The sequence below is a fragment of the Lepisosteus platostomus genome, chromosome 2, assembly GCF_059453375.1.
Source record: "Lepisosteus platostomus isolate fLepPlt1 chromosome 2, fLepPlt1.hap1, whole genome shotgun sequence".
NCBI lineage: Eukaryota > Metazoa > Chordata > Actinopteri > Semionotiformes > Lepisosteidae > Lepisosteus > Lepisosteus platostomus.
The window spans coordinates 73,682,756-73,697,066 of NC_142612.1; the positions used below are offsets into that span (position 1 = coordinate 73,682,756).

A 14,311-nucleotide genomic window follows, 5' to 3' on the forward strand; every position below is an offset into this window, starting at 1 on the left:
TTAGATAAGGCCTTCGAGGCCAAGTTCTTTTTATTTGGGCCCATGTCAGTTATAATCCTCCTGCGTTTACACACTGCATAATCCATCCAGACCTCTACAAAACGTTTTGCCCGGCCACAGATATCCAGACCCGAAACAAGAAGGGCCTTCAGGTTTGTGGGAATGAGCGTACCGCTAAAAATAAATAGAAACGGCCGTGCGGTCTTAAGCTGTCCACGGATTTATCTTTGAATGTAATATTCTGTTCATTCTCAAAATGGGAGCGAAAGCTCACTCTAATGGGTATTGCTTGACCTTTGACCCTGATGACAGCACTGTCTTTCACATCTTCTCAGCACCCTAGCCTCCGGATCTAGGTGCTGACAGACTGTATACCCAAACCAGGCACCTTTAATGACATTTGCACCGACATGTTCTTGGATAATGCTAAAAAAACAGAATTTCTAAGGGTTTTTATGTATATTTAATGTATATAAGTCCAGTTTTCTACCCTTCTTTTGTTCATTTACAAAAATGAAAAATCTTTTTTTACAAACAAAATACATTCAAGTCCATTTAAGGTGTGTGGTGGTGCTCTGTGCAGAAAAGGGGAGCTTTATTTGTGGAATCAGCTGTTAGTTGATGTTTAAGTTCTTGAAATAATTAATAAGAAGCACTTCAATGAGCAAACCAACTGCACAGAAATGATCTTTCTGTGCAGTTTAAAATCCCAAACAGGAGGCTATTGTTGAACACATTCCAATCTGCAGGACTGGATGATTGGATTTGTATGCCAGAAGGTTTGTGTTCAGTTTTGCGAAACACATCTAAAGTATGCGGTCCTGGCTCAAAACCTACTTTGGCATGCAAATTATGTTATTTTTTTTAGTTTTATCTGAGTTCAATCAGAGTGAGGACTGATTATAGTCAATAAAACTGTTTCCTGTTGCTCTTCATACTACATGCAATACATACATGAAAGGTTTATGTTACTCCTATACTTCCTGCCCCTGACAGTAGCCACCAAACAATGGAATAGCAGTGCCAAGGAATTTTTGCAAACCAATCCAGAAACATCTCATAATTGGACACAGTGCATTTTCAGTTTAAAAGAAAGTAACATACAGTACCGGAGCCTCCAGGGCAAGATGTTATGATGTCACTCTCCATATCCATTCCTGTTTAACAGTGCTCATAGACAGCCTTCATTGACAGCAGAGCTAACTAAGGTGCAGGAGACAAATTCTGTAGGGTAATACTCAGGAAGCCAGATTATCGCAGTTTCTTGACCTTGATTACTTGGCAGATGGGCAAGTACGCAAATAAAAGGTGATACACTTAAAGTGCTTTTTTTCTAAACCTGGCATGAATAATCCAGTTATTAGGGCATAAATTAAAAAATATATATTTCTGAAAGGCAGGCGTAGGGAGCCACGATTGGATAACATCAGTTTCCTTTCCTCTCCACCTAGCAGAACGCTGGTCCCTGGCCAATAGACAAGCATGGAGATGTGAAAAGGCTGTTTTCAGCTATAAAATTAAGGTATTCCAACCTTGGTACACTAGAGACTCTTATAGAACAAATAATACATCATAACATATGACAAACAAAACCTCTGACAACAGCTAAAAGTAAAAGAACTATTACCAACTATAGCGAAAAGAGAAATACTGCATTTACACTACAATTGTAATGTCCAGAGTTCTTAGTGATTTGACTATTAGTTTTTACAGTTCTAAGACTTCTTTTTTTTCCCCTCCCAGACATCCGAACCTCAATGTTTAAAAAAGGCATTCAGGGATTCTTAGAGAGCTCAAAGAACCTCTTAACATTTTATATTTAATTCTGCTTTTAAATAAAAACAACTGACTCTTTGACGAATTCAATTATAGCAACTTTTTTCTTTACCGTTGAGCTAAAGGAATTCAACATCACACTAATGTATAGTTTAACTGAATCAAGTTTGCCCATGGGCTTTTATTTTTTTTTACTTTTAAGATTTCTTTATATTGTTATAGAAACGTTATATAGAACATTGCTGTAAAAAATAATGCTTTCCAATGTAAAAACAATGTTCCTCCATAGTGTGGAAATGAATTAATAAAATTTGGTATTTTGTTTCTCTGTTGCTAAACCTGTCATAGTATTTACAGAAAACAGAAAATGTTATTGTTGCATATGTATTCCTATGAACTGTGATATATAAATAAACTTTATACTTTAATAATTAATTGTGTGTATACATATATCATGAATATTCTTCAGATGTTTTTGGTCAGGTTTTACTTTTAAAATTCTTTTGAAGTCTTTTTCAAGTCTATATAGGACACAGGGCTGTGTAGCCTTTTAACAAATCTTCAGAAGCAGTGGTGGTATGAAGGCTTCTGCAGCTGAGCTTGAAGATGTGTGTGTGCATCAGCATTTCAGTTTATTTGTGCCTGAGATCTACTGCAGTGAATTTCATGCTGGATCATGGCAATGTGGAACAGCTCGAGGAGGATTAATGATGAATTTAGCTGAAGTATAAATCTCCACCTTATAAAACACTCAGTATCCTCTTGAGCATTAGACAGTTCTAAATGGGAAAGCTCAAATAATGTTGAAAAAACCTCCAGCCACCTAGTGCTTTCCTGCAAAAACATTGAAGATTGACCCAAAGAAAATCAGCAGGTGAACTACAAACTGTAACGTTAAGAAAATGTTCTTTCTCTTTAAGGGCTTTTGAGGCAGTTCACCTTTACCCTTTTATGGATGTAACTTCCTGCACGAAAGAGGAAAAGAAAAGGGGGTAAATGGCCTGTTTGTGAGTTTGTTAATTTTTTATTTCTCATGCAAAAGAATGTTTGTTTTTAGCAGGAGATAGATGTTTTCTGTGCCAGTGCACATTCGCTATTAATATACAGGGGACTGTGTCATGTGATTGCTCAGTATTGCAATGCTTAGTCTTTTGCTGTCCAGATTTTTATAGATAAAACAAGAGGCACAATGGATTAAATGAATGATGAAGAAAGTTAGAGTTCATTTAGTATTATCTTTCATATACAATGGTGTTAAGAAAGTATCAGAAATATACAACTGTAGGTTGTACTGTGGTAAATCAGCTTTTCTGTTTTAGTACAGTTGCCTAAAAAAGAATAAGAAGGTATCTCAACACTTTTAGAGGATGATGTACATTTCTTAACAGGTAGGTTTTTCATGTTATCCCAGCATTGGCTCATTTTCTGCTCTAGTGGCCGACAATTGTGCAAGAGAGTAAGAGGATTTCTTTTGGAACGGTGCTAACATAAGGCCTTTTTCTTTGTGATGGGGTTTGGTCGCTCAAGAGAATGTGTACATGTCTTGATGAGAGGCTTTGGAGTATGTCAGGAAAAGTAATTTCAGTTTTGAGGGAAAAAAGAAACTGAATGCTGAGGGTACCTCCTTTCGCTGGCTGATTGAGCCAATCACTGAACGGTGGTGTGTGCTGAATGAACAGGCTTGCTTTTAGTTGTCTTCCTGCAAGTAATCAAAGGCATACCAATGTCTGGAAAAAACAAATAAGAAATTATTGAATCACTGTTTGATTCCTGCTTAACTAAACAGGAAAAGGGCTGCAATCATTGGATTGAAGTTGCAATCATTCCCCACAACTCCCCATATAGGGCTTAAAATCATTTACTGACTAACGGGAAACGGATACAAAAGAATTAACTATGCATTTTTTGGTTTCTTTTAATTTCTTTTAAATTAATAATGAAGCTTGGGATTTCTTGTCCTATATGTAATATGTGCTACGTGAATTGCGGTACCCCATATTTAAGTGTAAACATATTCTGTTGGTGCCTACATACTGTAACGCTTACGGCCGACAAGCAGTGTGTGTAAGAGCCGGCGTACCAGAGCGGGTGACGTCACCGCCCTTCCCTGTGATAGCAGGACCACAGCTACTGGGCTGTGGAGAGATCTCTCTTTAGCTCACGGGGCTAGGTCGCTGCAGAGAGACGCGGAAGTCCCGGGTTCGAGCCTCCAGTCGGGATGGGGCCGACCAGATGCGGCAAGGGCGCCCGCCTGAGCCCCCGTTGCGTTACAATACTGTAGTTTGTAACGACAAGCAGGGCCTATGATTCTGACTGGTTGCACACTGTTTTTAAACTTCTGAAACTCAAAAAGCATTTTACCTACAGTAGATGGAGTTGCATAGCTTTTCATTATAAGGTGCCTTCCACCCCATGATTCACTAGTTTTGCTTTACAAGGTTTCTACTTTTTATATTATTTAATACAATGTGGAGCCAAGCTGTTTAGGCATACAATACATGAAGGGAACAGAAAGCTGAGTGCTGTGCATGAGGTCTGGACAGTGTCCACAAAGCAACAGGACCATACCGTCTGAATAATCAGAGACAACACTATTGTGTACTTTCACAATAAAACAGCCCTTTGTGAGGTTTCTTCTGCGCTTGAATTCGGCACCAAGGGGTGAAGTGCTGCCAAAAAAACTCAGGCATTCTTTCTCTCCCACTGATTGTGTATCATAATAAATCTCTACGAATGAAAGATAGCCCTTTCTTTGAATACTGTATTCCTTTATTTGTACTTTCTTTTAAATGTGCCGATGCCAGAAGTAGTCTCACTGTTTTGAAATCCCATGGTGCGTGTACAGTATGTTGTTCAGAATAGTTTTATGCGAGCGTAATCTATTTTATCTGTCAAACCACCTCGTGACATTTCTGAGCCTGTTAAGAGTAAAGGAAACTTGGCCTTTTATTAAAAGATTGTTTGGAAATCATAGCTCTTTTTGCCCAAATTGTTCTGTGCTTTTGTAACCACCTCCAGAGAGGTGGCTCTTAGATATTTGTTTTTGGTGATTTGTGGGTAAAAGAGTGCAATGGTAAACACAGAATTCTGGCGGTTGCAGAAAGGGATTATAAAACCCCTTATACAAGAACTTTTTCAAATGTTTGGCAAGTATACAAGAGAAGTTAGCAATGAAAAAATATAGGATTGTCTGCAGGTGGTAACTACTTAATCATTTCACTAGAAAAGCTCATCTGAAGTCAGAGTGATGTCAATTGTGTTCTGTAGAATTTTAGTCAGTTTTCTGTCAATATTTTGATAACATTCATCTTATATGATCCGAGAATGTCTTTGCTTCAATATTTAATACCATTCATCTTATGTTGTATTCGTGCAGACACAAGCAGACTTATTACTCATCCAACTTCTTATTAATTATTAAGGCTATCAAATGTATTACTTTAGAGAAATGAAAGTGAGTAATGGTCAGAGAGCTTACATGCTTTGCTTATTAACAAAATTAAATAGAAATGGGAACTGGAACAAAAGAAAATCAACAGCTAAATAAAGTCATTAATTAATTATGAGGTTCCTTGAAGAAAATACATTGCAACATCGCAGAACAATTTAATAACTTCTTTCTCAGCTGTGAATGATCTTGTGTGGACTACTGTAATGTGGAGAAAGCATTAGAATGCTATTCAGGAGCGTCAAGCCAAATTAAGAGAGCTATTTGTTATTGTGTACTGTAACATTTTGTTACATGACACGCTACAATAAAGTCACACTCCCAATTTATAACATATTGGAAAATTATGCTTCAGTAACACAAAGCGATGAGCTCAACAGGCAGTTGCCAAATAGGGAAAACAAATTTGCTCAAGAGAGTAGCTGTTTGTAGCAGAGTGCTTTATCTTCTGGCATTTTTTTAGGTTTATCTTTATGCAAGGAATGCTAATTGATTGTTAATGCTCTTTTTGAAATATCTCAACGGTGCTTTTATATGCTGTCCAGTTTTGTGATGATTTTGAGAATTGTATTGTAAAACATAGATATGTAATTTGCAGCTCTGTTACAGTTACAGATTAATTAGAACAACATCAAGAAAAAAGCATGAATTCGTAGTCTACTAAATGTCAGATCAATACAACAATTCAAAGTAATTATATTGCAGAGATGTGGGTTATTAGATTATTTCAAAAAATGTCTTGGTACGGAAGAGGAAGGTTTAATAGTACAAGTCACAGTGCCAATTTTCTTGGATTTCACAGATATGAATTAAATGACTCTTTATAGAAATGTCACCCATGATGATAGCCATTTGCTGCAGATCCCAGATTTTAATCCTTTTGCTTCCAGGTAGTAAATTCAAGATGCGATCTCTCCACCCTACACTTTCCTTCACTAATTTGTTTTCACTACGTAACAGATACTGATGAAGCCTGGCACTATTGCAGATGTGGCCCTAGTTGAATAAGCATAGCTAGAAATCCTATTTTCATCTTCACTGTTATTAAATCTGCTAATCAGCTGAGTACCCATGTCCTAGTTTTTAATGTTTATCTTGGAACCTCTAAGCAAACACTGCACTCATTTCCCCAGTTCACTGTTTATATTCACTTTCCCTATTCAGATTACCCTAAGTGAAAACAAATATTCAGAAAGGTTTGGAATGTTCCTATTCTACTCTGTACACTATTCTGGGGAGAGACAGACTGCCTGTTTCACATTACGTTTTGCTTCTTTAATTTAGCACACCAACTTTATTGTTACCTGCACAGCTTTTTTTTACATTTTCTTTTTAAGTATAGCTCAGGAGATGCAGCTTAACACTAAGAAGTAATGAGTTTGTGTTAAAAAAATGAAGACTTACAGTATGACCTGTTTTAGGTTTAAGCCACTTGGTTTGCAGCACAATAAGTAGGGTGTGTGGACAAGGTAGTAAGAAACACCTGTAAACTGATCCAGGGCTTTACGGGGGGAAGATACTTGAACAAAGACTGCTGGGAAGGAAAGTCTGATGTTCTATATTTATTGTACCAGATATCAGGTGATTTGTGAGAATCGAGGCTTGCCTTCCACCTGATCTGTTGTTGTCGAAAAAATAAAAATTGCATCTGTTAGATCCACTTATAAATCCACAATAAATTTCGAATAATAATTTCTTTTAAGAACAAGTACACGTGAGGGGGAGAGGGGCAGGGGTAGTGTGTAAAAAATAGCATGAATTCAACTTGCCCAATGAACTGAATCTGCATGCATAGGGCTGAGTGCCATAACAAAATGATTTACTTTTAAGATTTTAAGGTTTTACATTTCCTACTCCTCCATTTTAAAAGCCCTAGCTGTATCATGTGACTAGGCTGTCAAAACATGCGGCTCTTCAAATGCTTGTGTGAAAGACACACAATAACTAGCATTGTGGGTCTCTAGTAATCACAGGTAGAGCAATAGCCAGAGGGCAGGAGCTTTGCAAGCAGCATGGGTGTGTTTACAGCGAACTTTTTAGAGCCTGTGGAAAGACTTGCATAACCACCACACTGTACCACAGATTCCACACTCTAGCAAACAAACTTCAAAGTTCTGGCTTTGTTGGGCGCAGTTGGGCTTTCAGTGGCAATGATCTGCAGCCGAACAAAAAAACACTTTTTGAAACATGGAATGGGGATAAAGAGAGAGAAATACAGGGGCAAGCCATGGCTGTACTTACAGTGTGCATTTTCTGAGCAAGAGAGCATAAAAAAGTGGGAAAAGCACTTGAGAAATGTAGTGTTTATATTCTGGTGTTCGGCTGTTGACCTGCATGAATATTTAAAAAAAACAGCTTTTTTTCCTCTCCTATTTCCTTCCAACCTTTAAAAATGTGCCTTTGTTCCAGAAGAATGAATCTAATGCCAACTCACTTTATCTCACTGCAGTCACTTCTTGAAAAATGTTTGTTTTGCTGTGTGATCGAGTAGTGTCTTCATCAGGTCTCCAGTGTCAGACCAGAGCAGTTTTACATTTCAGTGGCTTCTTTTCTGTGTAAGGAACTATTTGTGTACACAACCTGAAAAATATGAAAAAGAAAATCCTTAGATTTGTGGAGAATACAGTTGAGATGGTCAAAAATGTTCACATAAATAGTGTTAATATGTTCTAGGCTTTCTTGTGTTTAATGTTTTTTTCCTTAACCTTGTATGAGACTGTTCTAGGCTTTCTTGTGTTTAATGTTTTTTTCCTTAACCTTGTATGAGGCTGCTATTTATCTTGGTAAATATTGCATACAGCACTAAAATTACAAACATCTTCCAGCAGCTACTATTTCAGTGTTTATTTTCTTATGGTAATGAAATATACAACAGTATATTAATGTATATAATAGTAAAAAACGACTTTCAGATGAGAAAAAGCAGTGAATCCTTACATTTTCCCTTCCTCAAAATGGGGGTGGGGGCTTTAAACTGTGTTCCTGTATACAAGGTTATATAAAAAAGAAGAAGAAAATAGTTTAGAAAAAATTTAACTTTGTCACAAACCTAAAGTTTTAAAACTTTAGTCACAAGACTAAAACTGCTTTCTGTTCATCAAGGGATTTCAGTTTTTTATCATCTCTCAATCAGAAAACTCAACAGTTTAATTTTAGGACAGGGGTACTTTTTTCCCTGTTTGATTAATTATTACGATAATTATTATTATTTGACATTTAAAAAAAATATATACAGTATTTTGAACTTCTGGCATCCAAAATTAAACTATTTCTAAATCTCAGTGTAGTATTATACATATTTACTTCTTACAAATACAACTACCTTCTACAAAAGCCCTAATCAATTCTGTTTTCTGTAACATTTCCTGTGTTCTATATCTTCTAATACACCCAGAGATGTGTTTCTTTTAGAGTACATATGAGAATGTGTTTCCAATTGACACAATGAAGAACTTAAATTATTTTATTTTCTATCCATTAAAAATATGCATGGTACAAGTCAGGTTTTTATTGGCATAGATACTGTATGTGTGTGTGTCTGTGGACAAAGCTTACAATTAAACATTTTTTAAAAAGCCACAGCTAACAAAACATTTATTTAGGAAACAAAATAAACAAAACACTTTGTCTTGTGTTCAAGAATATAAAAACGGCAAACAGAGAGATGGATCAAAGACATTTGGAATCTTGTGAACTTGAATCAGAACGCAAATTGATTGGTTTCCAGAAGGATCCCTGCTGTTGGGGCTGAATTGTCCACTCATCTGTATATTTGAACAAATTTGTAATTGGATCTGAACGTTTTGCATTGCTCTGAGTAAATATTGACAAATGTCTATCTCAAGTGGTTAAGCAATAGTAAGGTAAAGTGTTTTTTCTGTTGCCTATTTCAATGGGTGAAATTCACAGCATTTAATATTTCTGATCTTTCTATGCTATCTTTGACAACTGATATTAATTTCCAGTCAAATTTACTTTAATTACTGAATGTCTTGTTATTCTCTTGGATATTCAACACTGAGTAAAGGTCTTAAAGTCTTAAAGATGTGACTTCTTCTTAATCCAGGGCTGATTAACAACAGATAGTAATAGGAAACAGGGAAAGTAACAGGCCTCTCCTGTACAATGATCAGCCACTATCACAGCCACTATTACTCTTAAGTCAATACACGAGAACTGAAATTCAGGTCCTATTTTAGATTCAATTGTATAAATATGAGTTTAAGGTATGTTCCATTAATGAGTCATATGATAAATAGACTGTAAGTAGATCCTTAGGAAAGTCCTAGAGTCGAAGGCTTACTTTTAATCGTTGTAGTCCTTAAAACCATTATTTTAATTTGCGTTTTGCTTTTTTAAAACTAATTGTGTATTATTATGTAATTTTATCTGAATTTTCAGATTCAGAGATGTCTTTTTTATGACAAATCCTCTGCAATCTGTTTGATTGGCTGGTAAGGAGGCCCCCATTTAAAGATTTAAGGGATAGAGGCAGTCCATAAGGAGTACATTATTTCTATCAGATCTGCAGGTTTGCTGTTAGGACAAATATTCATTCCAGTTTCCTGTTTTGGATTTCACATATTAAGTAAATGTATGCGTTCTTTACAGTAATAAAATTGGACTGTTCAGTATTCATTAATTATATTAAGGTGCTTTTCAATTTTCCAGTTCTTTAAACTATCATGTAGAAACCAGAGCAAATATCGTTTATATAACATTACCAAATGGTAACATATTTTAAACATGATTTTTATCATTGACAATTAAGTATTGTACATGACTGTCTGTAATGTTTGCTTTCTGCTACCCCTAAGCAATTTGTTTCCATACACCTTAACACTATTTAATAAACTCAGCTGTTATCTAAGTTCAATATTCAAATTCTTCTCCAGGCTTTTCAAGTGAGTATGTTTTAAAGATGCTGTTATACAGAAGACTTTTGGTGTTTTTGTACTGCATTTAAATACATTATGGCCCCTGCGTTGGCCATTGGGAATTCCTGAGTTGCTTCAGAAAAATCAATATTGCTACAATCTTTCGTAGACTGCCTCTTGACATTGACATTTTTCTCATTCTCTTCAAAGGCTAGTTAACTATGCGATGAATAAACCTGTCACTTCTAATTCCTGATTTCTATTCTGAGCCAGTACCCATAGATGTGTGCATCACTGCCACTTTTCAGCACTCAGTATCAATAAAGGCCTGGATTGGTCTGTAAGAACAATGATGGTGACTGATGGGTTTGCTTGATTGGTTTCTCCAAACAGCAGCTCTGACCGATAGCTGCACTTGATTGGATGCTTCTAATTGATATACAGTACCAGATGATGAATTGTTGAACTGCCCATCTCGCTCAGTAAGATTTGTTTTGCTGTTTGCTTTTTATAAATGCCACTAATTAAATGGCCAAAAAAGGAATCTATAGTACCTAGAATAAATAATGTTCTCTTTACTCCCCTAAGATAGGTGTTTTTTCATACATCTAGTTAAAGACCTAACATGCATCCATCACAGAAAACACAGTTAAACATATGATACGTCTTTAAAACCACTTTTGTTTAGTCAGATACAATGCAATCAAGAAAAATGCTGACCAAATGCAGCATTAAGAGACAATCTAATTTTGTATAGCTACATTTGCCAAATCAAAACCGGAAACAAAAAGGACAGTCTACAAAGATCAGTTAGATGACCCCATATTTTTATTTGTAAATATAAAATAACATCCCTCTTTGGTTACTACTTACCTTCCTGTCTACCTTTTTATAGTTTTTGCATAGCTATTTTTTCATTATTTTCAAATACCCACTCCTATTTTATGCAGAGGATTTTCTGAGAAATGGATGGATGGACTTTTTAAGGACAAGAAATACAACCTGTTTTCTTTTTCAGGGAATATTAAATTGAAACCAGTACTGTATATAAGAAATGAGATTGGAAAGTAATAGTAAAGCATGTAAAGCATATTACTAGAAAAATCTGGAAATGCCATTTGAATTCAATTTGAAATCTGGATTTCAAAACAGCACTCTTCAAGTCCAAAATTGAAGAATGTTGTTCCTAACGCATGAGTCTGTAATTATTAAGCTTTCACATTTGTGTGTACGGAGGAAGGGTTTCAGGCTTACTGTACAAGCACTGTTTAAGAACAACAGTGAGACAATATATAACATCTAGCACAAGAAAATGGGTTATTTAATGTCTATGTAAACGTCCAACATTAGCAGTAAACATAAGATGCACAAGAACTATGTCAAAGTGCTGGAAGTCTTGAAATATGTCCCTTTCAGAAGAGCTGTATTCTTTTGCCAAGGCTTCTTAATTCATGCCATACCTTGTATTTTTTAATACTATTTGGTTATTAGCAGATCATAAAGATATATGACAAAATGTGGTTACTGGGAGCCATTGTGGTAAACTAGCCCTCTGGTACTTGACTTGGCTAGAGCCCTGGTAGCATTCCTTTGCTTTAGATTGAAATAACAAGTCAGCGATTTAAGCAAATATTTAACCACATTTTCAGTTGAGTTTTATAACCCAATATTAAGCTCTGGCTAAGCTCCAGAGACTAATGCTTTGTTTCCTTTTGCCAGATAAGAAGGAATCCTAGGATAGGCTCACAGTTTCAATACTAGGAAGTAAAAGAACACTGCAGCTTTGCCAGATTCATACCATTCTCCCAGGTCTTGTAACCAAACCATGAGCAGTAACCAGAGAGTAAGAGGAGGTCCATTCTAAATTAAGAAACACCAGCCCAGATTTTTCACTGCCTTTACATTCCAAAACATTATTTTTTAAAGAATAAATTAAACCCGACGTAACCAACATATGTGGTTAAAAGAAGGACCATAATAATTATAATACTTTTTCTTCTTCTTGCATCAGCTAATTACTATAATTATTTTTAAAAAGGTAATTAAAACATCTTCATAGCCCTGTAGCTATGAGAAGGCATGGTTTATGACACAACTTATACTGTATATTAAAAAATAGTATTTTTAACAGGTATTTAGTAACTCTATTAGATGGGAAACTTGCTGCAATTTATGTAATTTTCATCTAAATCGTTTTTGATAATGCACACCCAGTAATCTGGTTTCAGGGGTTTTTAATCAGTTTATCCTCTGAACCCCCAAATAAACCCTGATAAACTCTGTCTGGTAATGTTTGCTGTGCTAGCTGTGTTGAAATGTGGCTAAGACTTCCTGAAGTTCAAGCCATTGCGAACTGGCTTGTTAAAATACTGTCTGGGGATTTGTTTCATGACTTGTTAGAAATCCCTGCAGCCACAAAATATTATTAAACCTCCTAAAAGTAAATGTGGAGAGATTAACAGGGGATATGAAAGTATTTATATTTGCATATACCATGACAGTTTTTATTCTCTGAGAAATAAATGTTTCCACTCAGTACCCAAGAACTCATCAAATCAATGTTGTGAACATATTTAACTTTCTATAACCATGACCTGTCAGTGTATCTACCTGTACATGAGTGCTTTCAGGTATAGTTGATATTCTCAATCTAAACTCCTGGTATCGATATCTGGTTGAGACCCACGGGAGTATCCCAGATGGTGTAAGGTGTCATATGTAGACCTACCTCACAATATACACTACACTTTAAGGAAACTTTGGGATGTCAAAGTTGATTTATTGTGTGACACAAATGGTGACATCTCAACAAGATCACAAGAGCTTATGCAACACCAGTTGACAATCTTTCTAAAAAGAAAAAATCTTAAAAATGCCAATTGAAAATTAATTTCCTGTCATCTAATGCAACCTCTGCTGTACTTAACTCATTTTCCTTCAGTTGTAGGACTCACTGTTTTCAGGAACTCAAAATTAATTGGTTTCAAATGTTAATCCTTCTTACTGAAAGGCAATCTAATCATTTCAAACATCGATCTGATCTATCCAAACTGAATTAATTGACTAAGGACTGATAGAGGATAATGAATTCCTGTTCATTTTGAATAACTGTTTGTAAGAGTACACCTGGCTTCTGATGGATTACATCTTCTTACCACAGACCATGAATGAAAACAGTTTTCACAGTGTTGTCATTCTCATGGAAGACATTGACTTGATTTACACCATACCTGATTTATGGAGTTTGCTGATATCTTTAATTACACAATTTATTGATTTAATAAGTGTATATCTTATTTTTAAAAAATATTTATTATGATGTCTCTGTAGATATACTGTAGAAACAAGGTGAATATTTAGAAGGTACAGAAAGAGGCATTATACCCATGTATAATTTTGCCGACTATCAAAGATCTTTTTTTTCAGTAAGAATTGTACTTTATTAAAAAATAAAAAAATGTAGAAGTAGGTTGTTTGTTTTTGTAGCTAACAAGCTATAAAAATGCTGTACGGTATGTCCATTTAGATCTAAAATACTTGGTTAGTCTGGTGGCTTTGCTATTTGGATACACCCTTTTATGCAGAACATTTGTATTGCATTATGGTTTGGAAAAGATTAATGCTTTTACTGTACACCAAAAGATTTCTTAGGATCTTTGTTGGTGTGTAGCCCATACTCAATTATATCAATTATTTTGAGTTCTTAACTTAAAAAAACATATTTGGTTGAGTCTGTTAGGTTTCTATATTTTATTTAGGTTTCCAGTGGCAGAGATAGCTAGTCTTCTTCAGCACACTATGCTCACATTGTTAATGGACAGAAAAGTGAGGGTACATATAAGGCATGAATTTTCAAATTAGGGTGATGCAATTAGTGGAGTACTACAGGGATCTTTATTAGTACCAGTGCTCATCATGATTTATGTACAGATTCTGAGATACTATATATAGCAATCTATATACAGTATATTCACTAGCAATCTAGTGAAGTTTGTAGATGACATCGAAATAGAAGGATTAGAAATCACTGTTGAAGCAGCGGAAAAAAATTAAAAACAGACAAAATTCAGAACTGAGAAAACACCTGGTGATATTCAATGTAGACAAAGGCAGACTGGTACACACATATGGCAAAAACATAAATCATAAATATAAAACATGATACATCAAGCTTGAAAGGCTTAGGTGTTTATGTTTACATTTTATATTT

The 14,311-nt window shown here is 35.4% G+C and overlaps 1 long non-coding RNA gene across 2 annotated transcripts in view; it reads left to right on the forward strand.

Moving 5' to 3' along the window:
- The first annotated feature begins 2,732 nt into the window (after nucleotides 1–2,732).
- LOC148677082 (uncharacterized) overlaps nucleotides 2,733–14,311 on the forward strand; it is a 100,314-nt gene continuing 88,735 nt past the window's right edge. Inside the window, exon 1 of one of the 2 annotated variants that reach the window (XR_015929697.1) lies at nucleotides 2,733–2,783. This is a non-coding gene — a long non-coding RNA (uncharacterized LOC148677082). Of the gene's footprint in view, nucleotides 2,784–2,871; nucleotides 3,165–14,311 lie in introns of those variants that run through there. The other variant, XR_015929700.1, reaches the window with a different exon arrangement.